This window comes from Medicago truncatula, chromosome 7 (genome assembly GCF_003473485.1).
Source record: "Medicago truncatula cultivar Jemalong A17 chromosome 7, MtrunA17r5.0-ANR, whole genome shotgun sequence".
Taxonomy (NCBI): domain Eukaryota; kingdom Viridiplantae; phylum Streptophyta; class Magnoliopsida; order Fabales; family Fabaceae; genus Medicago; species Medicago truncatula.
In genome coordinates this window covers 14,363,989-14,388,951 of record NC_053048.1, presented here as the reverse complement: position 1 = coordinate 14,388,951, position 24,963 = coordinate 14,363,989, and the positions used below count along the sequence as shown (strand labels likewise).

At 36.3% G+C, this 24,963-nt stretch overlaps 1 non-coding gene across 1 annotated transcript; it reads left to right on the top strand.

The window, feature by feature from the left end:
• The first annotated feature begins 8,527 nt into the window (after window positions 1-8,527).
• LOC120577232 (small nucleolar RNA R71) lies at window positions 8,528-8,633 on the top strand. The gene has a single exon (XR_005643307.1). It is a non-coding gene; the product is annotated as a small nucleolar RNA R71 (small nucleolar RNA).
• Window positions 8,634-24,963: the final 16,330 nt, after the last annotated feature.

Sequence of the window (24,963 nt, the reverse complement as noted above, 5' to 3'; positions counted from 1 at the left end):
TTTTTGACTTCAAAGCACGTCCTACACCAGTCATAGGAGTGACTCTCAAAAACACGTGGTCTCCTTCTTGGAACTCAAGATCTTTTCTACGCTTATCGTGATAACTCTTTTGTCGACTCTGCGACGCCTTCATTTTCTCTTGGATCATCTGAACTTTCTCAGTAGTTTGCTGAACAATTTCTGGTCCTAAGACCACTCTTTCTCCTGATTCAAACCAACACAACGGAGTTCTGCATCTCCGACCATACAAAGCCTCGAACGGTGCCATTCCAATACTAGAATGATAACTATTATTATATGTGAACTCGATCAACGGAAGATGACTATCCCAAGTTCCTCCTTGCTCAAGAACACAAATTCTCAACAAATCCTCTAGCGACTGAATTGTCCTCTCCGACTGACCATCTGTCTGTGGATGATACGCCGAACTCAATCTCAACTTCGAACCCAAGGCCTCTTGCAAACTTTTCCAAAATCTAGAAGTAAAACTTGGATCTCTATCTGATACAATGCTCGAAGGAACACCATGCAACTTCACAATCTCTTTGATGTAAATCTCTGCCAACTGGGCAACAGGGAAACTAATATTAATAGGTAGGAAATGAGCTGACTTCGTCAACCTATCAACAATAACCCAAATTGCGTCGTTCCCTCTAGGAGTATTTGGCAAACTCGTCACAAAATCCATGGATATACTATCCCATTTCCATTCTGGCACGTCTAAAGGTACCATCATCCCAGCGGGTTTCTGATGCTCGACTTTCGACTTCTGACAAACTAAACAGGAATACACAAACTGTGCCACATCTCGTTTCAAACCAGACCACCAGAAAATCTTCTTTAGATCATGATACATCTTCGTAGCTCCCGGATGAATACTCAAGCTACTTCTATGACTCTCTTCAAGAATCATCTTCTTAATCTCTTCATTGTCTGGGATACAAATTCTTCCTCGGAATCTCAACACACCTTGATCATCGATTTTAAAATCATTGTCTTCAGTCTGATCTCTAGCAATCAACAAGTCCACAAACTTTACATCAACTTTCTGTGCTTCCTTGATACCTTTCAGAAATTCACTATCAATCTTCAGCATACCCAGTTTCACACTCTGAGGTGACCATTCGCAAACCAAACTCATATCTCTAAACTGTTCAAGCAATTCGAACTCTCTGACCATCATGGCGGACATATGCAATGTCTTCCTACTCAAGGCATCTGCAACAACATTAGCTTTACCTGGATGATAATTCAAACCAAAGTCATAATCCTTCAACAATTCGAGCCATCTTCGCTGTCTCATATTCAATTCCTTCTGATCGAACAAATATTTCAAACTCTTGTGATCACTAAACACCTCAAACCTCGAACCATACAAATAATGTCTCCAGATCTTCAATACAAAGACTACAGCCGCCAACTCGAGGTCATGCGTAGGATAATTCTTCTCATGAACTCTCAACTGTCTTGAAGCATAAGCTACCACTTTACCTTCTTGCATAAGTACGCCTCCTAAACCCAACTTGGACGCATCACAATAAACCACAAAAGGTTCATCTGACTTCGGCAAAATTAACACTGGAGCAGTCGTCAAACGCTTCTTCAATTCACCGAAACTTTTCTCACAATGGACGTCCCACACAAAAGTTTTACCTTTACAAGTCAATTGCGTTAGCGGAAGAGCTAACTTAGAAAACCCTTCAATAAACCTTCTATAGTAACCAGCTAAACCCAAGAAACTTCTAATCTCAGTAACGGACTTTGGAGTCTCCCACTGTGATACCGCTTCAACTTTAGACGGATCCACTGCAATACCATCTCCGGAGATAACATGGCCAAGGAAACTCACCTCTTTCAACCAGAATTCACACTTAGACAATTTAGCATAAAGCTTCTTCTCTTTCAACACTTGCAAAACAATCTTCAGATGCTCAGCATGTTCTTCTTCGGTCTTGGAGTAAATCAAAATATCGTCGATAAACACAACTACGAACCGATCCAAAAATGCATGGAAGATGCGATTCATATACTCCATAAACACTCCAGGTGCATTGGTAACACCAAAAGGCATAACTTTATATTCATAGTGACCATAACGCGTTCTGAAAGCCGTCTTCTGCATATCTTCATCCTTTACTTTAATCTGGTGATAACCTGATCTCAAATCAATCTTGCTGAAAACTCGTGCACCCACTAGCTGATCCATCAAATCATCAATTCTCGGAAGTGGATACCTATTCTTGATAGTTACCTTGTTCAACTGCCGATAATCAATACACAACCGCATACTACCATCTTTCTTCTTTACTAGCAAAACCGGCGCTCCCCAAGGTGAAACACTCGGTCTAACAAACTTCTTCTCAAGCAAGTCTTCTAACTGTTTCTTCAACTCAGATAACTCAGAAGCAGACATACGATAAGGTGCCATCGAGACCGGCTTCGTTCCAGGAACAAGATCAATAGAAAACTCAACTTCTCTCTCTGGAGGCACATCAGGAATCTCATCTGGAAAAACTTCAGGAAATTCACACACCACCGGTAACCTATCAATCACTGCTTGATTCTCAATAGATAAGGTAGCCATTAACGAAAACATCAAGATACCGTCGCGTTCCAGTTGCTTCAGCTGCTTAGTAGATAAAAACTCTGCACCACTTTCCTCTTCGACGGAAGAGAAATGCACTGACTTGCTAAAACAATTAATAAGAACGTGGTTGTACTCTAACCAGTTCATTCCCAAAATCACATCCATACCACTCAAAGGTAGACAAACTAAATCCATTTCAAAATCACGACCAAACATAGACAAAGGACATTTCAAACATACGAGAGAAGTAGTCACCGAACCCTTAGCTGGAGTTTCGACAACCATCTCTCCATTCATATCAGACAAAACAAGACCCAAAGCAGAAACACAATCGAAAGCAATAAAACAATGCGTAGCACCAGTATCAATAATAGCAACTAAAGGAGTATTATTAATATAGCAAGTACCTCTGATCAAACGATCCTCATTCTCTGTCTGAGTCCCAGTCAAAGCAAAGACCCTACCAGTAGTCGGCGCCCTCTTAGGCTGAGTACACTGTGAACTAATGTGACCCTCTCCATTGCAATTAAAGCACACAATGTCTGTACGATTGCAATCAGCTACAACATGACCTTTCTTGCCACACCGAACACACTTCTTGATTTCCTCAGGGCAGACGTTGCTCTTGTGGCCCTTCCCACCACAATTGAAGCACACAATCTCTGCAGCATCCTTCTTCTTAGGCCGCATAACATCGACCATCTTCTGTTTACCTTTGTCAGCAGGGGCACTGTACGGCTTAGGACGACTCTGCTGTCCCTTGCCCTTCCTTTCATTCACTACCTTGTAGTGAGCCTTCGTATCCTCTTCATAGATCCTGCAGCTATTGACCAAATCCTGAAAAACTCTCAGCTGTTGGTACCCAATCGCCCTCTTGATGTCGGGCCTCAAACCGTTCTCGAACTTGATGCATCTCGAGAACTCAGCATTCTCTGCAGTATAGTGCGGATAGAACTTAGACAGCTCCACGAACTTGGCAGCATACTCTGTCACGGACATATTTCCTTGCTTCAGCTCAAGGAATTCGATCTCTTTCTTCCCGCGAACATCTTCCGGAAAGTATCTTCTCAGGAACTCTCTCCTGAACACAGCCCAAGTCACGACAGCTCCTTCCTGCTCGAGGGTAGGCAGAATAGCAACCCACCAGTCATCAGCTTCATCGGCCAGCTGATGAGTACCAAACCGCACCTTCTGATCTTCAGTGCACTGCATAACTCGGAAAATCCTCTCAATCTCCTTAAGCCACGTCTGGGCTCCATCAGGGTCATAACGTCCTTTGAAAGTCGGAGGGTTCTTCTTCATGAACGTCTCCAACATCCTAGCTTCAGCATTTGCACCAGCATTCACGTTAGGTTGTTGTCCCACAGCTTGGGCAACAGCCTGTAGAGCAGCAGCTAACGCAGCATCGTTTCTTCCAGCCATTTCGGATATTCTACAAAAGTAGCAACAACAACATAAGATAGTAATATAAATATTACTAAGACTCGACACGACTCTCTAATTGACCGGATGGACCAACCTGCTCTGATACCAATTGTAACACCCCGTTTTCCCAATATACAAATTTCTTAAACAATTATCAGAGTAAAAACCATAAACGGGATATCACATAGAAACGTAATCCAAAACAGTTAAATAATGATTTAACCTTCACAAATATCTTTAACATAGCAGCGGAAAATCATAAACATAAATCATAAACGTTTTCGGCACGCAGGCCCAATAAGTATCTCAAAAGAGTTTATCAAAACATAAGCAGTTCACGTAAAAGAATGAAGCATGTTATAGCATAAAACCCCATCCCGTTACGTATCAGAGCGACCTAGACGACACAGTGAAGGCAAGGCCAACTCACGAAGCAACTGCACACTAAGCACGATCACCTGCAAGTTACCCATACGAAGGGCAACATTTTCAAGCAGAAGGGGTGAGATTTCATAATAAAATAACATTAATCAATGTAATTGCGAATCATACATTAACATCAATCATTCCATTATTAACTTTGCATAAATGCTAAACAGTTATCACGTAATCATATATCCATTCATTATCAACAAGGCATCTTAATCATGACAATGTGACAATGCTCCTAGACTCCTTATATGCATGTGGTACCAATCGTCATCATAAGTATTAATATACTTTAATCGTGCGGAGGACAAAGCTCCTATAAAACGTGCGGAGGACAAAGCTCCTAATTTTCGTGGTGAGGACTAAGCTCAATGATATGCTATGCATGGACACAGATGAACAAAACATCATAATCATCGTAATCATGTGCATTCAATAACTTGATGCAAAACGTCATCATTTTCATTATATTCATATATAAACATTGCTTACTCAGTTAAATAACAGCAGCAGCATAGTCAAGTCGCATAACAGCAAGGAGATATCAATATATCAACAACAATTTACTAGAATCATAATCATTTCAATTATATCTTACATATTGCATAATACCTTAATCATGCTCAAATAATATCAACTTAACTCAATAGCTTTACAGACTGCATTAAACGTTATCATAAGGTTTCATTACCAATTAGGGGTTCACTCTGGACCAAAAAGTGCGACACAGATCGCACAAACACATAATCAAGTTCATCCTGGTTGTACTCGCGAGGCGAGAGTACTTACTCGCCATGGCGAGCACCACTCAACTCACAAACTAAGCTTGTTCTGGGTTCCCTCTGATCCTACATTCATTCCTAATCAATACTAGGTAAGTTCAGGTACTCAAAGGCATACAAGATTCAACTAAAAAGGTCGAAACACGAAATATGACATGCACTCTGCCTAAGCTCGCGAGGCGAGGAAGGTTGCTCGCCATGGCGAGTTGAACCAAACAACTCGCGAGGCGAAGGAAAGGGGCTCGCGTGGCGAGCGATGAAGTTCATCACTCGCGAGGCGAGGATCATCACTCGCCGTGGCGAGCGATGAACAGAAGCACGGGCAGACTAGGGTTTTTCTCAAAAATCCCTCACACAACATGGTTCAAAGCCTAATTTTGATTCCAGAATTCATCCTAAACATGTTCTAAGGTTATAGGACGGTTCTTACATCAATCTAAACAAGTTTTACCGTTTGATCATCAATTTTTAGGGCTTTGACCTAATTCCAAAACTTCTCTAAATCAATCCTAACTTGGTCAACTAATCATCAGAATTACAGTAATTAACATTATTGAATTATTAGTCTCACCCTTACCTGGTTATGAAGAAATCGCAGCTCTCTCTATGCTCTTCTCCCTTCTAAGCTTTTTCTCCCTTTTCCAAAAGTTTTCACGTACAATGAGTTTCTAAAATATTAGGTCTTCTCCTATTTATACCTCTTTCTAATAACTTATCTTATCTCACTTTCTCCCCCAAAACTATCTAAAATATCAAAACAGCCCTCAACTAAATATTTTTCAAATCTTTATTTTATTTAACAATAAAATAAATTCTCTAATCTTATCAATTCCTCCAAAACTCATAACCTAACACGTCATCAATCAAATCACCAAAATCACCACAATTTATCAAAACATATCAAAATCATACATATATTATATAAATATAATATAATCACCTAAACTCGATTAAATAACGATTAAACGAAAGTGGGCGTTACAGTATCAACTGTGAATTTCGGTGTGTAGAATGCACTGTGTGAGTTCTCTATTTATAGAGATAATTTACAACTAATAAGTGAGAAACTTTGGAAACAAGTAATGCACCTATTAGATCTAGTAATTAAATATATCAATTGAGTACCAAAATATATTATATTAAGTACAAAAATATATTATTCAGTACAAAAATATATTAGATTGCCTACCAAAATCTCAATATTCTATTCTAATATATATATAAAATATTTATACAACAAATAACAATTATATTTCTATAACAAATATATTTCTATAACATATATATATATATATATATATTTCTACACCAAATAAGAAATATATTTTTACACCAGATAACATATATCTCTACACAAATTAACATATATTTCTACAACAAATCATGTGTATTTCTACAACAAATAACATTTATTTCTATAACAAATCACATATATATTTCTAAATCAAATAACACATATATATTTCTAAATCAAATAACATATATATATTTGTAAATCAAATAACATTTATATTTCTAAACCAAATAACATATATATATTTCTAAATCAAATAACATTTATATTTCTAAACCAAATAACATATATATTATATTAATAAATATATAACATATATCATAACAAAATATCACTCATCAAAATAAATCATATAAATCACACAAATCATATAAGTATATTCTAAACTCATTTAAAATAATCAAATAATTAGAGAGGGCGTTACAGATGACGCTAAAAAGCGTTCTTTCACATCATGTTCTTTAATCATATTGCAATAATAAAGGGCGGGACCTTTCATAACATTCTCGAACTCAAATCCTACCATATCATCACTCACTTGAAAAACTATCCTACCATTCTTAACATCAACTATAGCACCCGCAGTGGCGAGGAAGGGTCTTCCTAGAACCATAGGGCAATCATGGTCTTCCTCGATGTCAACAACCACAAAGCCAATCGGGATGTATATCCCTTCTATCTTAACGGGGATGTCCTCAACGTATCCAACTATGGGGATAACAGAACGGTCGGCTAACTTCAATGTCATCTCGGTAGGTTTCAACTCGCCTATTCCCATATTTTTAAAGAGGGATAGAGGTAACAAACTAACACTATCTCCTAAGTCACACAAGGCTTTGTCTACGGTTTCTTTCCTATCACACAAGGGATGGCAAAACTACCTGGATCTCTAAGCTTTTGGGATTGCTTCTTGATGATGGCACTACTTTCCCTAGTCAAAGCTATTTTCTCTTTGTTGTTTATAGCCATTTCTTTGAAAAAATTTCTTTTATAAACTTGGCATATAGAGGCATTCGTGACAAAGCTTCCGCAAAGGGAATCTTAGTGCAGATCTTCTTAAGGGTGTTGACAAACTTTTCGAATTGAGCCTCCAAGTTAAGCTTAGTAAGCCTTAATGGGGAAAGGGCTTTGTTTTTATCAAGCGGTTTCTCACTTTCTATCACATCTTTCTTACCTAGAAGCTTAACACTCTCTCCCTTGACATTTTTGGCTTTAGCAACGGTCTCTTCTAACTTACTACCCCCAAGAGAAATAGCATTGACATGAGCTTTGGGGTTTGTTTCGGTTTGACCGGGAAAGACCCCCGGTGTTTGAGAAGAGGTGGCCACTTGTTGGGCCACTTGGGAGATTTGGGTCTCGAGCATTTTAGTGTGTGAAGCGATAGAATCAACCTTGGTAGTGAGTTTGGAGAGAGAGTCGTTCAGAAATCCTGTTTGGTTTTTCAGTTCTTGAAGTTGCTTATTTTGATTCATCATGCAGTTTTCCAACAAAATTTCCAAACTTGATTTCTGAGCCACCCTCTGGTTGTTTGTATAGCCAGTTGGTGCTACTTGTCAGTAGGAACCTTGAGGGTTTTTGTAAAAGTTTTGATTTGGCCTCGTTCCTTGGTTGTATTGAGCATAGTTTAATTGCTCAATACTATTAGTAGCACTATCTAACTGACAATCAACACCAATATGACCAAAGATTTCACAAGGAGGAGATGTAGGAGAAGGTGTGACAGCATTAACATTAAGTTTTTCAAATTTTTGAGTTAATGCATGAACCTTAGCAGCAAGGTGGTCATAATCAGAGACCTCGTACATACCTGCCTCCTTTTTGGAGGCCGTAGAGGCGGTGATGGCTCTTTCGTTGGTCCATTGGTAGTGATTCTGAGCCATGTCTTCAATCAATGCGTAAGCCTCCGTATAGTTCTTGTTCATTAGTGCTCCACCTGCAGCTGCATCAAAAGACATCTTAGTGGTATATGTTAGGCCATTATAAAAAGTGTGGACTATGAGCCACTTTTCTAAACCATGGTGGGGACAAAGTCTAAGCATTTCCTTGAAACGCTCCCACGCATCATAGAGAGACTCCCCATCTTTTTGGTTGAACCGCGTGATTTGGTCGGTGGTTTTAGAGGGGGGAAAGAATCGGGCAAGGAATGCTCGCCTCATTTGATCCCATGAAGTGATGGAACCGACTTCTAGGGAATGGAACCAAGCGCTAGCTCTATCCCTTAAGGAAAAGGGAAAGAGATGAAGTCTTACTACTTCTTGGTTTTCTTTTATAGTGCCGCTGAGTCTAAGGAAGGAAGAAATATGGAGATTTGGATCCTCAGTGGGTGATACAGAAAACTGATTTTGCTACACCAAATTGAGTAGTGCAGGCTTGATCTCGAAATTGTTACCCTCAACCGTCGGGTACACGATAATAGCTTGTGGCTCTTCCGTTGAAGGAGTATCATACTCTTTGAGAGTGCGTTTAGCCATAGCAATATTATTTTGTGCCTCTCTCTTTTTCTTATGCAAATATCTTTCAATCTCAGGAATAAATTCTCCGAGACTTTTACTTCTTCGCATAAGAAATCGAGAACCCAAGAAGTTAATGGTAACACAAAGAAAGTAAAAAGTAGAAGAAAAGAGGGAGGAGAGAGAGTTCTAATCACAAAGAAATAGTTAATTAAATTAGTTAACTCCCCGGCAACGGCGTCAAAAACTTGATGAGATAAAACCGCAAGTGCACGGTCTTACCGAAGTAGTAATGAAAAGAGTACCGTTCCGACAGGGAGTTGTTTAATTCAATTAACTTTAGTTGGTGATTAGAAGAGAATTAAGAGTGTAAGATTGTTGTTTTCAAATGTTTGAAAGAGAAAATAATAATAAAAGAGAGCCTTGGGATCGTTGGTCCGTCATAGGCGACAAAATCATTCACAAGTCAAGCCATTAAACCTAAACCTTATTTTAGACCTAGTTTCTAAAGACGAGTTTCTCTTAAGCCTATCACATCTCCTATCGGTCTCAGTGAGTGTGTTCCTCTAGCAAGCACGCCTATTTTCATGGTTGATTACTATTAGAATCCTTGAAGATCGAAACTCTATAAGTCTCAAGGTTCACTAGACTATTTTCATGTTTCGCAATCCTTGTCTAAATTCACTTGATCGAATATTAAAGCTCCACTTTTGTTTTATGAATTAACATTTGGAATGATGGATTAACGATTATCAAACCCTCCACTTTCGTTTCCACAGTTTGATAATATTTAATCCATGTTAAAACGGTGAATTTAGAAGAGAAACTAGGGTTATATAATACTAAGGTTTAAGGCTTGATTTGATCAGGGTTGTCATTAGACTTATCCAACAATCCCAAGACTTAAGAAGTCTACTCACTTATGGTCATCGTAGACATGGAGAAGAAGAGCGAAAACATAAAAGTAAATGACAAGAAAGTAAAAGAAAAGAAAAGAACTTTTATTAGAAAGACAATTGTCACTTATTGAATTCCAAGAAAAGATGAATATTTGTGATGGCTAGCTACTCTATTTATAGTTTACATTCGACTTAAAATTTAAGAAATCACTAGAATCTTCCACAAGTAAACTAAATCAAAGTAGCTTAAAATCTAAGCAAAAACATCAAAAGTAGCTCTAGAGGGTGGCACGGGCGTGCCAAGCCTAGCACGGGCCGTGCCAAGTTTCTGACTTGAGGGAAATATATTTTTGTCTCCGAATCTTCATATTTTCGTACCAAATCAGCTCCAAAACCCCTTTCTTTTGCTCCAAGACTCAATCCATCAAATATTCGTTCTTGAAATATAACAATATGCAATTGTAGTAAAATAGCTCAAAAAGGAAATAATATTAAGATAAAATAAACTTAAATCTAATTAAAACAAAACTAAATAACATATTAAAATAGATAATAGATGACTCATCAATTACATGAATTATATATGATGTTGAGATGTTGTTGATTTGCATTTGATATTGTTATATCATGAACTGTTTTATATACTGCCTATGTTGCTGTTTGTTTATTAACTAAGCTGCATGAGTCGGTCTAAGATGAAAGATGTTGTTCCAAATTATTGGATTTATATAAGAGGTCGATGTTCTAAGATGTTAAGTTGTTGAGTCCATGCATACTCATTCATTGTTGAGGGCTTGATGCCCTGGAAGTATATTAATACTTAATACGTTGAGGGCTTGATGCCCTGGATTGGTACCACATGCATGATTAAGAGGTCTAAGTTGCATAGTCAAGTTGAAGTTGCATTGTCGAGTCAAAGTTGTAAAGTTGTCAAGTTGATTAAGTTGTGATCTACACAATGAGCTGTTAATGAAGTGTTATATGATTATATTATGAATTATGATGAAATTATGATGTTGTTAAGTTGTTAAATATAATTGATGAATTATATGCTTAATACTATTGTTTTGTGAAATCTCACCCCTTCTGTTTGAAAATGTTGCTCTTCGTATGAGTAACTTGCAGGTGATCGAGAATAAGTAGATGTTGATTGCTGTCGTGAGTGGCTATCTCTCACTGTGTCTTTAAGTGCTCTGATACGTAACGGGATGGGAACTTTTGTGGCTATTTTCTATTCCTTACGTATTGCTTATGATTCTACATGACTATGATTTAGTTTGGATTTTTATGACATGTTTTGATGAGGCCTTCGTGCCAAGACTAATTATGTTAATTTAGTTAAATCCGCTGCGAAGTTTTGAATATTTATGTTAATTGAATTATGAAGGATAAATTATTATTTATTCCATTTAAGATTTTTAAGAAGTGTAGCATTCCGTTTATATGATGAATACTCTGATAATTGTTATGAAATTTTTATGTTGGGAAAACGGGGTGTTACAGCAGACGCCAACTGAAGGCTCCAGACCCATGGACTTGCAAAAAATCTCAAAACCACGGATAAATGCCCAACTATTAGGATGAATTTGAGAGGGCGCCACGTTCATAAACTTCAACACGTCCATCTCAAAAGGCGTGAAGGGAATTTTCGTGCCAAATTCTTCTAACACAGCCGTGTACATAATGTAAGACTCGTCACGATCGCCCGCCATCTCTTGGTCACAGACGCGCTCATCAATGTCGCAGGATAGCATCACCACATCTTCTTCATACCCAGTAGAGGAAATGTTAAATTTGCTCCGAAATGAATCCACAATAGAAACATCAACGTACAGCGAGTCTTCCACAAGCACTTCTTCAGCGAAACAAGCCATTCCCGTCGACCTAAAGGGTGATTCCTCTTCTATTGACTCGGAGGAAGATGGCTGAAAAAAGACAAATTTCTCGGCAATCGTCTTCCTTACAATTTGTTCCTGAAGTAGCAGACAGAAACACACAATCACTATCACTACCCGAGTTAATGCTAGATTCGCTAGACAAATCACTGAACAAATTTTCTCCGTATAACCCTAATGGTAAACATCCCAGTCAATAATTCCATTCGGACCAGTAGCATGCTTCAAACAATCCTTCCTCAACTGATCCCTTTCAGCTGGATCAGTGGGGCAAACCAACTTTCCCTCCTCGTCACTGTCTTTAATCATAGCCATTTCCTAGGTTTACGATTGCACATTAATAAAAAACGAAAGAACAAAGACCATAAAAGGATGGAGGTTTGAGGAATACCTGTGAAAGGCAAAAGCAGGAGATCCTCGTAGAAAGGTTGGAAGCGCTACGAACGGAAGCAAGGGAACGGAAGAGCCAAAAGAAAAGCAGGAGAAAATGAAAATGACGGAAGCCAGACACGCTTTTAAAGTGAAAATGAAAGCCACCTCGGAAAGCGTGTTTGAGACTTCAATGAGTGGAGACACGTCGCAAGATTAAGACATGTGGCAACCTACGAAGAGTCATGAAATACTAGCCGTCCAGATTGAAGAAAGACAAAACAACACGCCCATCAGTTGCGATTCTTGCCAGCAAACAAACCATCTCGCCTTGTACCAAGGCTCATGCTTGGGGGGCTAAGGGGTTGGGGGAGCAGCGTACGGACTAGTAGGGGGCTCATAAGGGATTTCTCACATTGATCCAGGGTGGCACCATCTACACAGAACATACGCCTACCCTCGGGGGCTCTCAGAGACGCACGACGCGACTCCAAGAATAAACCCTCACATCGCGAAGATACACGCCAAAACTTGGGGGCTCTAAGTGCATCTCACGCCGCCCTAAGATGAACGTCACGCCCCAAAAACACATGCCCATAAATTTTTTATCACATACGCCAGTATTAAAACACTTCGCCTTCTCCCAAGGCTCGTGCTTTGGGGGCTGTGAACCGTCATAATATTCCTAAAGGCTTAATGGCCCTCTAGAAAGGCTATGGAACCTTTAAAATGGCCGAGGCACCCTTCAGAAGAGCTCCTGAGGTCTAGGCGCGCCTCTATTAGGGCGTGGCCTTCCTTGACTTCTAGAAGCTTCTACAAGTCGCCTAAACCGCCTAAAGTAAACCAAACATACCAAAATCCCAACTTTCTTGGGGCTAAAGTTTCACTGATATAAGCCCACAAGGAACCTATAAATAGAACCCTTGAGATCATTCTCAAGGCATCCATGCAATAATCAGTCTAAAACCCTAGTATACGATTCTTAACCCTAGAATCACTTATTGTACTTTTTGCAAGTACACAATGCATCTTGAATTGTTGAGTATCATAGGGCATCCAACACACCTTTCTTATGGATATTCCAATCTTTGAACTATGAGATGATGAAAAAAAAAGTCAATTCAACAATGATCATTCAGTTCAAATCCACTGCTATGTATCTATTAGGTGTCAAAACAAATTGGGGGGAGGTGAACACTAGTTCCTGCAAGTGAATCTTTTGGATTATCAAGGCTAAAGGATTTCACCAGCAATACTAGGTCATACATACCTTCTTTAATAGGCACTTAGATTATATTAGAAGACGGTTGTGGCACTTAGAAGGCTTCATCTTACATTGTTCTAAATATTGCACAAATTGATTAGTATATGTGGATGATATATTATTGTTGAAAGCTCCAATTTTGTCATACCGGAAATTCAGGTGCCTTAAAGAAAACCATGCCTAGAAACCACAAACAAACATGCAGACACCTTTTACCAACTAAGATTATTGTTTTACAGTTACTTCAACATAAATTTAAGATTTGTACAGTTTCTCCCTTCATCAAAAGACAACACTAAAACTTATTTTAACTTATGGTTATATATTAAGCTTATTTTCACCAAGATAGTAAGAAGGAATGATAGCACACCATGTTGTCCAAATCAATTATATGCTTAGAACTGGTTTTCACAGAATAAGTGATTCAAGTTATTATTCCTACATTAACACATTCAAACACACCAATATTGATATCATACTCAAATGGTCATGCAAAAAGTATACTCAAATCACTCATAAAGAGTTGGAGATTCTCATTTGCCTTTGCGCAAACAGGAGTTCTATGGTAACACAACAAAGTATTAAAGCAAAAGTTGCTACAAATGTTCCTTTAAAACGATAAATAGACATCTATAGGACCATTAGTGTCTTGTATAAAACAAAATACATAACTAATGTGAATGTAGCTGCAATAAGCCGATTTCATTCTACCATCTTGAAATGAACCATGAATAATGTTGGATTTGCTTGAAGTTGGCTTTGTCGATCTATAACTCGAAAAGGATTCCTGTTAGCAAGAGAATGAAATATTGTTATAATATAGTTATATAAATGAGTACTGAACATGGATTTCAGGTCAGCGCGCGGTTGATTCAGCGTATCTATAACAAAGATTTGAAGTAACGGAAATAATCACACAATTGAAAGCAAATACTTGAATTAACATAAATTCAAACAAGAATATCACTAGAGAAGAACTTACTCTCAACAAGTTGGAACCATGCTTTCAACATAATTGTTTATAGATCACCAACATATCTTTTTGTTAACCCTAGTTTTCACTACTCTATTATTTATCCAATTATAGAGAATTGCTCGGTTTTGTTGGTTGTGAGTGAATACCATTGTATCACCATTCTCATAAATATTGAGATGACCACGTTTAATGTTCATTTGAAGATCGTGATAGCTAAATTTAAGGAATTGAGTTCAAGACTTTTCATCTCCATATTCTGTCATCTTCCATATAACAAAACCAGTTCCCCCGAATTCATGATAAAAACAAAGGGAATTCATTAACGCGCAAACACCTGGTAGTACACATGACGCGTTTAGAGAATCAGGAACATTGGGCAAATCTTGCAAGGGCGGAAATTGCGTGAGTGTCTCTGCACCTAGATCAATTGAGAGAATAAAAAATGCAGAAGGTAGATTATTATTCTTGACAAGGGTGAACCAATTAATAGTGCAGTTCAAATGTACAGGATCTAGGAAACATCAATTGAAGAGGCACACCAGGGAAACTTTGAATATTTCTCCAGATATTAATACCGAAACTAAGAACCCTAGCCTCCGTTGTTCTATTACTACCTCTATGTAACGCCGCAACCTTATAAGTGTTGGTTAAATTCTCATAACCAAACACAAACTTCCATAATTTCAATTGATCCATGCCATTAGGAAAATACCCAATTTTTTTTGATATTGTTCTAGTGGCGGGGTTCCATATACGGAGGCAGTATGTTCATGGTGATCATCATAATTGAGCAAGCGGCCAATCCATTGCACGAAACAACAACATGACGGCATCCCTTGTCAATCAATCGATAGTAAGGATCACTGAGAAGGGTGACCGAACAATTTTTAAGTAAATCACAAACAACGAATGGTACGAAACTGTAATCACCGTCCTGTTTGGATTTCTTGGAAGAAACTAGATAATAGTGTGATTTTTGTGCAGATCTAAAAAGATGCATTTTAACGAATATCGAATCAGAAATAAGAGTGTTCCATGCTTTACTCACGCACTTCATCTTCATCAAAGGTTTCACTCTACGCCATGACAGGATTTTAACGATAAAATCATCGGGAAGGATTACTGAAGGCGGCTGGTTGGATTGACGGTAACTACACCGCGTCATAGGTGGTTGGGTACCCATGAGATCGGCACTGTCGATGTTGGGGAACAAATTATACAATGCGACTTCTCATATGAACGTACTAAAAGGCAATGGCATGAATGTGATGGGCTTTCTTTTTTTAATTTTTTTTTTAAGGAACTTTATAACTGGTTCTTCTTTCTTTGAAAATATGGCAATTTTCTCAACTTCATAGTTAAAAAGATCTCATGTCACCACCAAAAAAATATGGCAATTTTTTCACCCTATTCGTTTTTCACATGTCTTTTTTTTCTTTCAAAAAATACATTTTATTCGGATTATATAATCCAAAATAAATTGTAATGATTTTCGGATTGTATAATCCAAATGGTGTATTTCCCAGATTTTTAAATTCAATGACATAATTAAAAATAACAAAAACATAAAATAAATGTAAATATATAGATAATTAAAGAGATACAAATGATATGAAATATACTGTCGCTAAACTCAATATACTGTCACTTATCTTTGATGTTACAGAAATAGCTAATACAACTAATGTCGATACTTTGAAACAAAATTGTTTTCGTTGAAGAAATTTACTTGTTCCGTCTCCTATGTTGTATTTGATGTTGTTGGCAAGTGTTGTGGTTGAAAACTATTTTTTACTATATACTCCCTTCGTCTCTTTTTATAAGAGTAATTTACAAAAACTACGGGTATTAATTTGTCAAATAAAAAATTACGGGTATTATGAAAATTGTTTAAAATAATAAATTTGTCATAAATATATGTTACTTTTACCAAATTATCCTTTATCATTAGAGATAAAAGTATATAGATAATATTAATGACAGATGTATTTAGGCAAAAACTAATAAATGCATCTAAAAATTTATAGTTAGTCTTATACTCCTTCCGTCCCTATACGTAAGCACCTTTAGCATCTAATAAAATGGTGTTTATATATAGGAACGGAGGGAGTATTTAGGATCAATTTTTTTATTTTGTAGTCTGCATAAATATGCTCATAAGTTAGATAGATAGAACTAGAAAGCACGTTTGACTTGGTAAATCAATGCCATCCACTTTAGTGTGTATGTGTGTGTCCATTCATTTCTAACTAGAAAGCTCTTTTGATTCGTTTGACTTGAGAAACTGTTTCTGTTGCCAATCATCTCCTAAGCTATCCCTTTAAGACCTCAAAACCAAACTAACTATCAATGGGTGACAATCTGAAGCAAAAATTGGCAAAGTCAATTGAGCTGGCAGACGAAGTAAATAACACACCAGATGTGCCAATCCCTTTCAAACAATATTGTGGGGAACTCAAATCAAAAGCAAAGAAGCTATCTGATCTTCTCCGGCTAGCAGCACCGACGAGCTCTGAACTCTATATGCAGCGTCCGATGTGGCTGATCCTCGAGCAAACCGAACATATACTCAATGAAACCCTTTCATTGATCCTCAAGTGCCGCCCAAACAACATCAAGAAGCGCATCTTCACCATCATCTCAATTGATGCTTTCCGCAAAACATCTTCCCAACTTGAAAACTCCATCAACGATGTTTCCTGGCTTCTACATATCTCCCGCTCCGATGAAAATCATGACAGTGAGAATCTCATCCTTCCTTCCATAGCTTTCAACGAGCCCATCCTCGCCTCAATTTGGGAACTGATTGCTAGCCTTTGTACTGGCTCACAGGAGGATCGTTCGGACGCTGCTGCTTGTCTTGTATCACTTGCACATCAAAGTGACCGTTACAGTAAAATGATCATCCAGGAAGGAGGAGTTGGACCTCTTTTGAAGCTGACGAGGGAAGGGAACGCCGAAGGCCAAAAGAATGCTGCAAGAGCAATTGGCCTCCTCAAAGTCATCAACTCCATTGTTATTCTTATCACCAGCGCATCTATGCTATGTGAACACGGGAGTTAAGTGCCTGGTTCAGCTCCTCTCTAGTCAACAGTACATCAACAAATTTTGAGATGTAAATAAAAAAAACTCTTGATGGAAAAATTTGTTGCTATTGCGATTCTATGCGGCATGAAGAACTGGTCTCTGCAGTTGGATAGAGAAAAAAAACAAAAACATGTGTTTCCCCAGAAATTCCTTCTTACAGTAGGAATATAAAAAACATAGATATGTTAATTTGCACAGTTTATTTTTAGTGGGTGAGTTGTCTTGTTAAATTCTAAGTGCGTCTATTGATCTTCTTCCAAACGGAATCTAAGATCTACTGACGATTGTCTAGGGCAGTTCCGGAACTATTACCTCCTCCTTTCGATCCTACCTATTACCGGTAGGTTTTGTGGAGGTAACCACCTCGATCTGTTTCTTTCTATATGTCATGATGCTGCTTGTACTATTCACAGTCAGTTAAGTATTAATGTATTATTCATGGTCTTGCTTGCAACAAAAGAACATCAAGAGACATCTGGTGTAGTTGAGTCATGCAATGAACGTGCTATGTTAGTTTTAGCCGTTAATTCTATTACTATGACGTAGATCTAGCAATATATGTTAGTTAGTTGGTTATATCATATATTTCTGTTAGTTACTACCATTTCTGAATTGGTGAGAAGATTAAGATCCCTTTTTAAAATTTCATTTTATATCACAAGGCATTTGTTATTTGTGACTACTGCAAACAATAGGCTTAATACATGTTTTGGTCCCTTAACATATTTTTGAATTTTAATTTGGTTCCCTAACTTTAAACTGTCTCAATTTGGTCCCCTAAGTATATCTCCGTTTATTCAACTGGTCCTTTCTGTTAGTTTTTGTCAAAAAAACGTTAACTTTGTCTATGTTAGCTACATGGACAAAGTTAACGTTTTTTTAAAAATACTAACAGAAATGACCAGTTGGGTAAACGGAAGTATACTTAGGGGACCAAATTGAGACAGTTTAAAGTTAGAGGACCAAATTGAAATTCAAAAATAAATTAAGGGATCAAAACATGTATTAAACCTAATAAGAAATATTGTTGAGACAGTATGGTAAAAGTTGCAACTATTATCAAAAGGAACAATCATCACTAACCTGGTAGACTATGATTCTATATTGTAGTTGCAGTTTTTTTTTTTTTGTTTTTAAATACATTTTTCTATCATATAAAATGTGGGAAAAGATGGTACTATCAGTTGCAGTTGGAGTATATTGATAACTTGAAAATCTTTATATTAAGGTAAAATGCAGGTATGCGTCTTGTTGTTACGTTAACGTTGCAAAGACCTCTAAAATTGTTATAACAAGGCTGGACCTGGGGCTGGAATTACGGTTGCTAAAACATGGAATTGTTGCCTGGAAAATGCTTTATTACACGACATAAACCATGCACGAGAAAGCCACGATGTTATTATCATCCTTGGATGTTTTTCTTTCCATTAATTGATTATATTCTCTCATCCCATGTTTTCCTTTCCACCGCTTGATGTCCACAAATTCCGCTCGTTGGCTTTCGTCTCGTACTATTCAGCACTACTGTTGTTGCCTATTTGATATTTTAATTATTGTCCTCTCTTAAAATATTTAATTGTCCCTATTAACTAAATCAAATGTGCAAAAGCATTTGAGATGAAATTTTCAATGATTTTTTCACATACAAAGAGAGATATTTTTTATAGTGTTGAAAATGAACAAAATTCTAGAATACTTTTTTAAATATAAAGACATATAATGAACAATTTTAATTTGTATATGTTAATGAATCTTTAATTTTTCAAATAAATAATAGCATTGTTTAAAATCTCAAGTTATTTTTCAATGATAACGATGTTATTATTTTATCATTTACACATTCTTACAATTTTGTATAAATATTTATTATATATAATCTTGCTCCCACAAGTTAAAAATTTTGAATCCGTCACTGGTACCGTAGTGTTCACCTATTTATTTTTTATTTGATGTATCTTATATTCCTTGTAGAGGCTGCTCATCTAAAGATACATGTGAAATAATTTATTTAAATTTATTGCATTATCTATATACACACACAAAGTCGGACCTAATTTTTTAGTGAGAGAAACTCCAACTTCTCTCTAATTTTCTTTCTCTTTCACTCATCGAGGAGGGGTGGTTTTATGTCGTTTTTGACCTAGAATTACCCCTCTGCATTTCATCCCTTTTTTCGATCTAAATAAGTTATTTCAACACATATCAAGTTTTATCTTATATTTTTTTCTTGATTTTGTCGTCTGCGTACGGTGTTGTTCGTCGTCTTGTCCGTCTTGTTTGGTTCATATTGAAAGATGAACTTCAGTCAATCACAGAATCAATCAATGATTTGGAGGTCAATGTTGCAAATTCAGAAATGCCGGTGATTTGGATTTTATCATATTATTTGTATGCATTTTGCCGTTGTATACTATTAATTTGGTGCTATGAATTTATTCGTAAATTCACCCTTTAGATTTTCAGGGATGTTGATCATGTTATTGTATCTGATGTATTCTATCGATTTGTAAATAGTGAGTTACACAATTGCCCCTCAGCTTTACTTGTGTTTAAAAATAAATATTGGGTTATTTGTCAAAACAAAATGGTGTTCAATGCTAAAACACACCTACATAAAAGTAAGTGGGTGTTTTATATCATTACCCATATATATATATATACTATTTTTGAAAAAATCATGTGAGAAACCTCTACCTCGTTTCTCTTCTTCCATTAATTTCTGCTATGCTACATGCTGCAATAATTGGAAGAAAAACACAGAGAAAAATGGCTGCTTTAGGAGGAATACCCATGAGAGTGGTGAAGGAGGAGTACCCTGGAAACCTCATTTCTTTTGTCACCGTAACATGCATCTTTGCAGCCATGGGTGGTTTAATCTTCGGCTACGATATTGGAGTTTCAGGTACATATATATACATAAATATACATCCATCATCACCCAAAAGTATACGTACACTTAACAAAAGCATAACAAAAATCATATCAATATTTTGGAATTGTTTTCTGCGTATGTTTCAGGGTATAACATTTGTTTGTTTTTTCTTCTGATGTTTTTGTTGAATGGGTTTTGGTTAGGTGGGGTAACTTCCATGGATCCATTTATGTTGAAGTTTTTCCCATCAGTTTACCGGAAGAAAACTTGGATAGAACGACAAACCAATATTGTAAATACGATAGTCAGATACTAACGATGTTCACATCGTCAATGTATCTGGCAGCGCTGTTGTCGTCATTGGTGGCTTCCACCGTGACTCGTAAGTTTGGTCGGAAACTTTCAATGCTTTTTGGAGGTCTGCTTTTCCTCATCGGAGCCCTCATTAATGGCTTTGCTCAACATGTTTGGATGTTGATCCTTGGTCGGATCTTTCTTGGTTTTGGTATCGGGTTTGCGAATCAGGTATTTTTTTTTCTTGAGTAAACCACCATTTTGGATCTTGAAATTATAAGTTGCCAAGCAATTTAAGATCTCAAATTTTTGAAATATTAAATTTCTCCCCTAAATTATTTAACGTCCAACAAAGAACCTTGATTTGTTTGTTTTTAAGTAGCTTATTCAGATGTGTTGATGTGTCACATTATTTAACCTCACGGCACACAAAACCATAAAAGCAAGTTTCATGTTAGTTAAAAGGTTAAATACTCCTTATGTGTGGACTCCTAATCAATGCTAATTGATTTTAGGGTTTTGTGGTCAAAAGTTCGATATACATAAAAATTTAAGATTTTAATCGGTATGTAATGTGAGTTTAAGTTCTGTGTATCGGGACATCAATTTGAAGAATCAGAGTGTCCTTTAACATGACACGTCTTTACTTCTATTAAAGTTACTTCATGGATGAACATTTTGATTGACGTTAAATAATTTAAATAAACAATTTGATATTCCGTATATACTCAAAATGATAGATTACTCGTACTCTCTATCTTCCCCATATATATTTGGATATTTTGATAAGGTTGTACTATGCATTGGGCCAATTATATTATGCCACGCAGCTACGACTACTTTTACTAACTTCCAATTCTTTCTTTAGCCTTCGATTCAGTGTTGGTTAATCATTGATGCTTTGGTATCAAAATTTAGAAGGAAAAAAAAATAGATAGTTGATAGTACAATTGAAATATGGTTAATTAATTAGGTTCAGATTATGGTGAGTGATTTGCAAGTAACACTTTTGTTGTAAATCGTATAAATTAATGTCGAATTTTGCTGTAAAATTTATGTATCAAGATAATGAAATTTTTCTTTATCCATCAATAAAAAGTAAGTAACACTATCTATGCTGAGTTGACCCAATCGAAACAATATACTTATTATATATCATTAAAAATAATAGAAAATAAATGAATAATTTGATTGGTGTCAACTCGACATGGGTTGTGTTACCAAGTTGTCACCATCAAGATAGCACAACTTCACAATATACCCGTGAGTCTAATGACTAGATATGATATGAAATAATTTGGCAGCTTGCTCACTAACTTATTATAAGTAGTTCTAAAATTATTGTGGCACGTTTTCTTTCCTTTTGACATATCCTGACTTCCCATTTCCAACCTCGATTACACCATTTCACACGTCGTGTATTCAAAAATTGGATTTTACGATAAACTAAAAAAATTAATAAAAGCTAGAAGAACCCGTAGTTATACGTCTTGACTTTAAGCTGAGAAGAACCCATGCCACACTTTTGTTTCACACATGTTTATGATGGATGACTTAAAAAGAAGGGTTATGCTAACAATTTTTTAACTTTAAAAAGTCAAATTTATCATTTTTCTTCATTTTTTAATGTAATATTTCTACTTTTGTTCTTGTTCAAAACAATATATTTTTATTTTTGTTATTTTAACTAATGCCTCGAGAACACTCTTTAACATTTCTCTTTAAAAAATGCACATGTGCATTTCTCTAAATAGGATTCCTAAGGACGCGCGTGCGAGGCACTTTCCCCACTACACGTTTAACTCACAAAGCTAGCATGTGGAAAGCAAGCTAAACGGCCATCAAATCAAAACGTTTCGGTTCAAAGCATTAAATGTGAACTACCCGCACAAACTTATCGCGGACACCACTGTCCTCGTAGCGGAACGACAAAATATTCTTCTTACGAGCAAAAACTTCAAAGGCGTCCACGTTTGAAGGCTCCCGAATGAATGCCTCTTCTTATTGCCACTACACCATTTATCCTTTATAACAACAATTGAAAAATGTTGCCAGAACTATGAAAAGCGTTGCTTAAAGGTATAGGGGACGTTTTCTGGGCGTCTCTTATACGAGCGTCGCCTATAGTCTATGGGGACGTTCTTTCATGATCTTTGAGCACAGTTTTTCATAACGTCGCCTAAGCCCTAGGAATAGAGGACGATTTTTTAGGGATTTTGAGGGGACGCTTATAAATGTTGCCATAGGTTGCTACAATTAATAATCGTTGCCTTAAATGTGAATCTGTACAAAAACATAAAAACAACCCCATAGCTTACAAACAACATTTTCTGAGTGTCCAGGTAAACTTTTACAATTATAGCTTAAAGGCAATTTTAAAATTCTCAATTATAACTGAAACAAGATCAAATTTTGCAATATATCCACAAAAGATGTAATATAATATAATATAATAGTTCATACATTAATTCAAAATGTCGAACATTATTTGATAAGTTTGATGCTTCTAAGTATGAGCCTAGCAAAATAACAAAACTTTAGTTCGGTCAAGTTTAATGGTTTAACTACAATCCAAAATAAAATTTCATCAAACTCATTCAAGTTTATCTCGACATTCATCAATCAAATCTTCCACTTCAAATTCATCACCGATGTCATCCTCTTGAATTTCATCATCTAGGCCATCCTCTTGAAATTCATCATCTATATCATCCTCCTAAAATTCATCACCTATGTTGTCCTGAAGAAATTCATCATCTACATCTTCCTCTTGAAAGTCCTCATATATGTCATCCTTTTAAACATCTTCATTGATACCTTGCTGCATAAGAACAACAAAATACATCAATCATAGATATTGTTGGTTCACAGGACAATCAAGACATCAACAAGTGTTATACCTCGCACAAATTAAAACCAAAACAACAAGTAAAACACACTCAACATAACTGCAAATAGATCAAAAGTTCGCACAAACAGAAACAAACACAAAATGCAGAAAAATAAATCAAAAGTTCGCACAAACACCACAAATTGCAAAAACAAAATTTATGCATAAAATTTTGCAACACAATCAAAATCCGACCTTGGACACGCATCTTAAACAATTCAGCCAAACAGCATAATCATAAGTTCACACAACTCTAATTTAGACCCTACACAAGTTAACAATTTCAGGCACTTGCCTATATTCCAAGTGATGTCACTACTAACTACTTTTTGCGTATGTATTAACAAGCAAAACAAAATATATGCATAATATTTTGCAACACAAACAGAATCCGACCCTGAACAGACATCTTAAACAATTCAGCCAAACAACATAATCATAAAATCGCATAGCTCGAATTCAAACCCTACACACGCAACTTAACAGTTTCATAGGGACTTGCCTACATTCCAAGTGATTTCACTACTAACAACTTTTTGCATATATTAACAAGAAAAATTTAACTAGTTAAACTCAATAATTTAATGTAATATACATAATTCAAATAACAATACTTACTTTGTACAACTTCTTTGTCACCATGTGCATGATCTTTCATTGCTTGTGGTTGCGAGAGTTGTGCTTTCTACAATTTATTTGTCTTTGTATCTTTGTCCAAATCGCCATCAACCTTTTGAACTTATTCTTGCTGAGTTCCTCTTTTTGGTGTTTCTAAATTTTGTGAAAATTCTTAAAAAAAAATAATAGGAACAAATATATATGAAGGAAATCCAAAATCATAATCATGAGACAAGAAAATGATTTACCATCTACAATTTCTTGAGGCATTTCTCTATTGTTTCCCTACAGCTTCTCATGCAATTTTTCAATTTTTTCTTGCTTAATTTGATGTAGTACCATCTTTTTCAACTAAGCACTTGATCATCTAGGTTGAAAAGGTAAATTTAATCCTTCAGCAGAACTTTGATTAGTATTCCTACGCGAACGACCATCTTTCACACCTCTTACATTGTCCATTATGTCCAACAATGATGAACTACAATCACTAAAAAAAATTGATAAACTACAATCATTAAAAAATTGATAGTTAATATGTGTGCAAAATGATCTACAAAATCCTAACCATTTATGAATTCATAGATTTCAAAGTTGGCATATATGGTGTATTGGGGACCATAACCTCTTTTATATTGGATGACCATTAGGGTTTCCCATTATTCCGTTAATGGGTCATCCGGACATCCACTCATTGAATCCATATCAACTAATTAAATATTTAATTAATTATCCAATTACAAATCTAATAGAATTATTACTTAATTTGATCACTAGTCAATTAAGGCTCACGATTGATAAATAGCTAATATAATTATTATTACTATATTTTCCC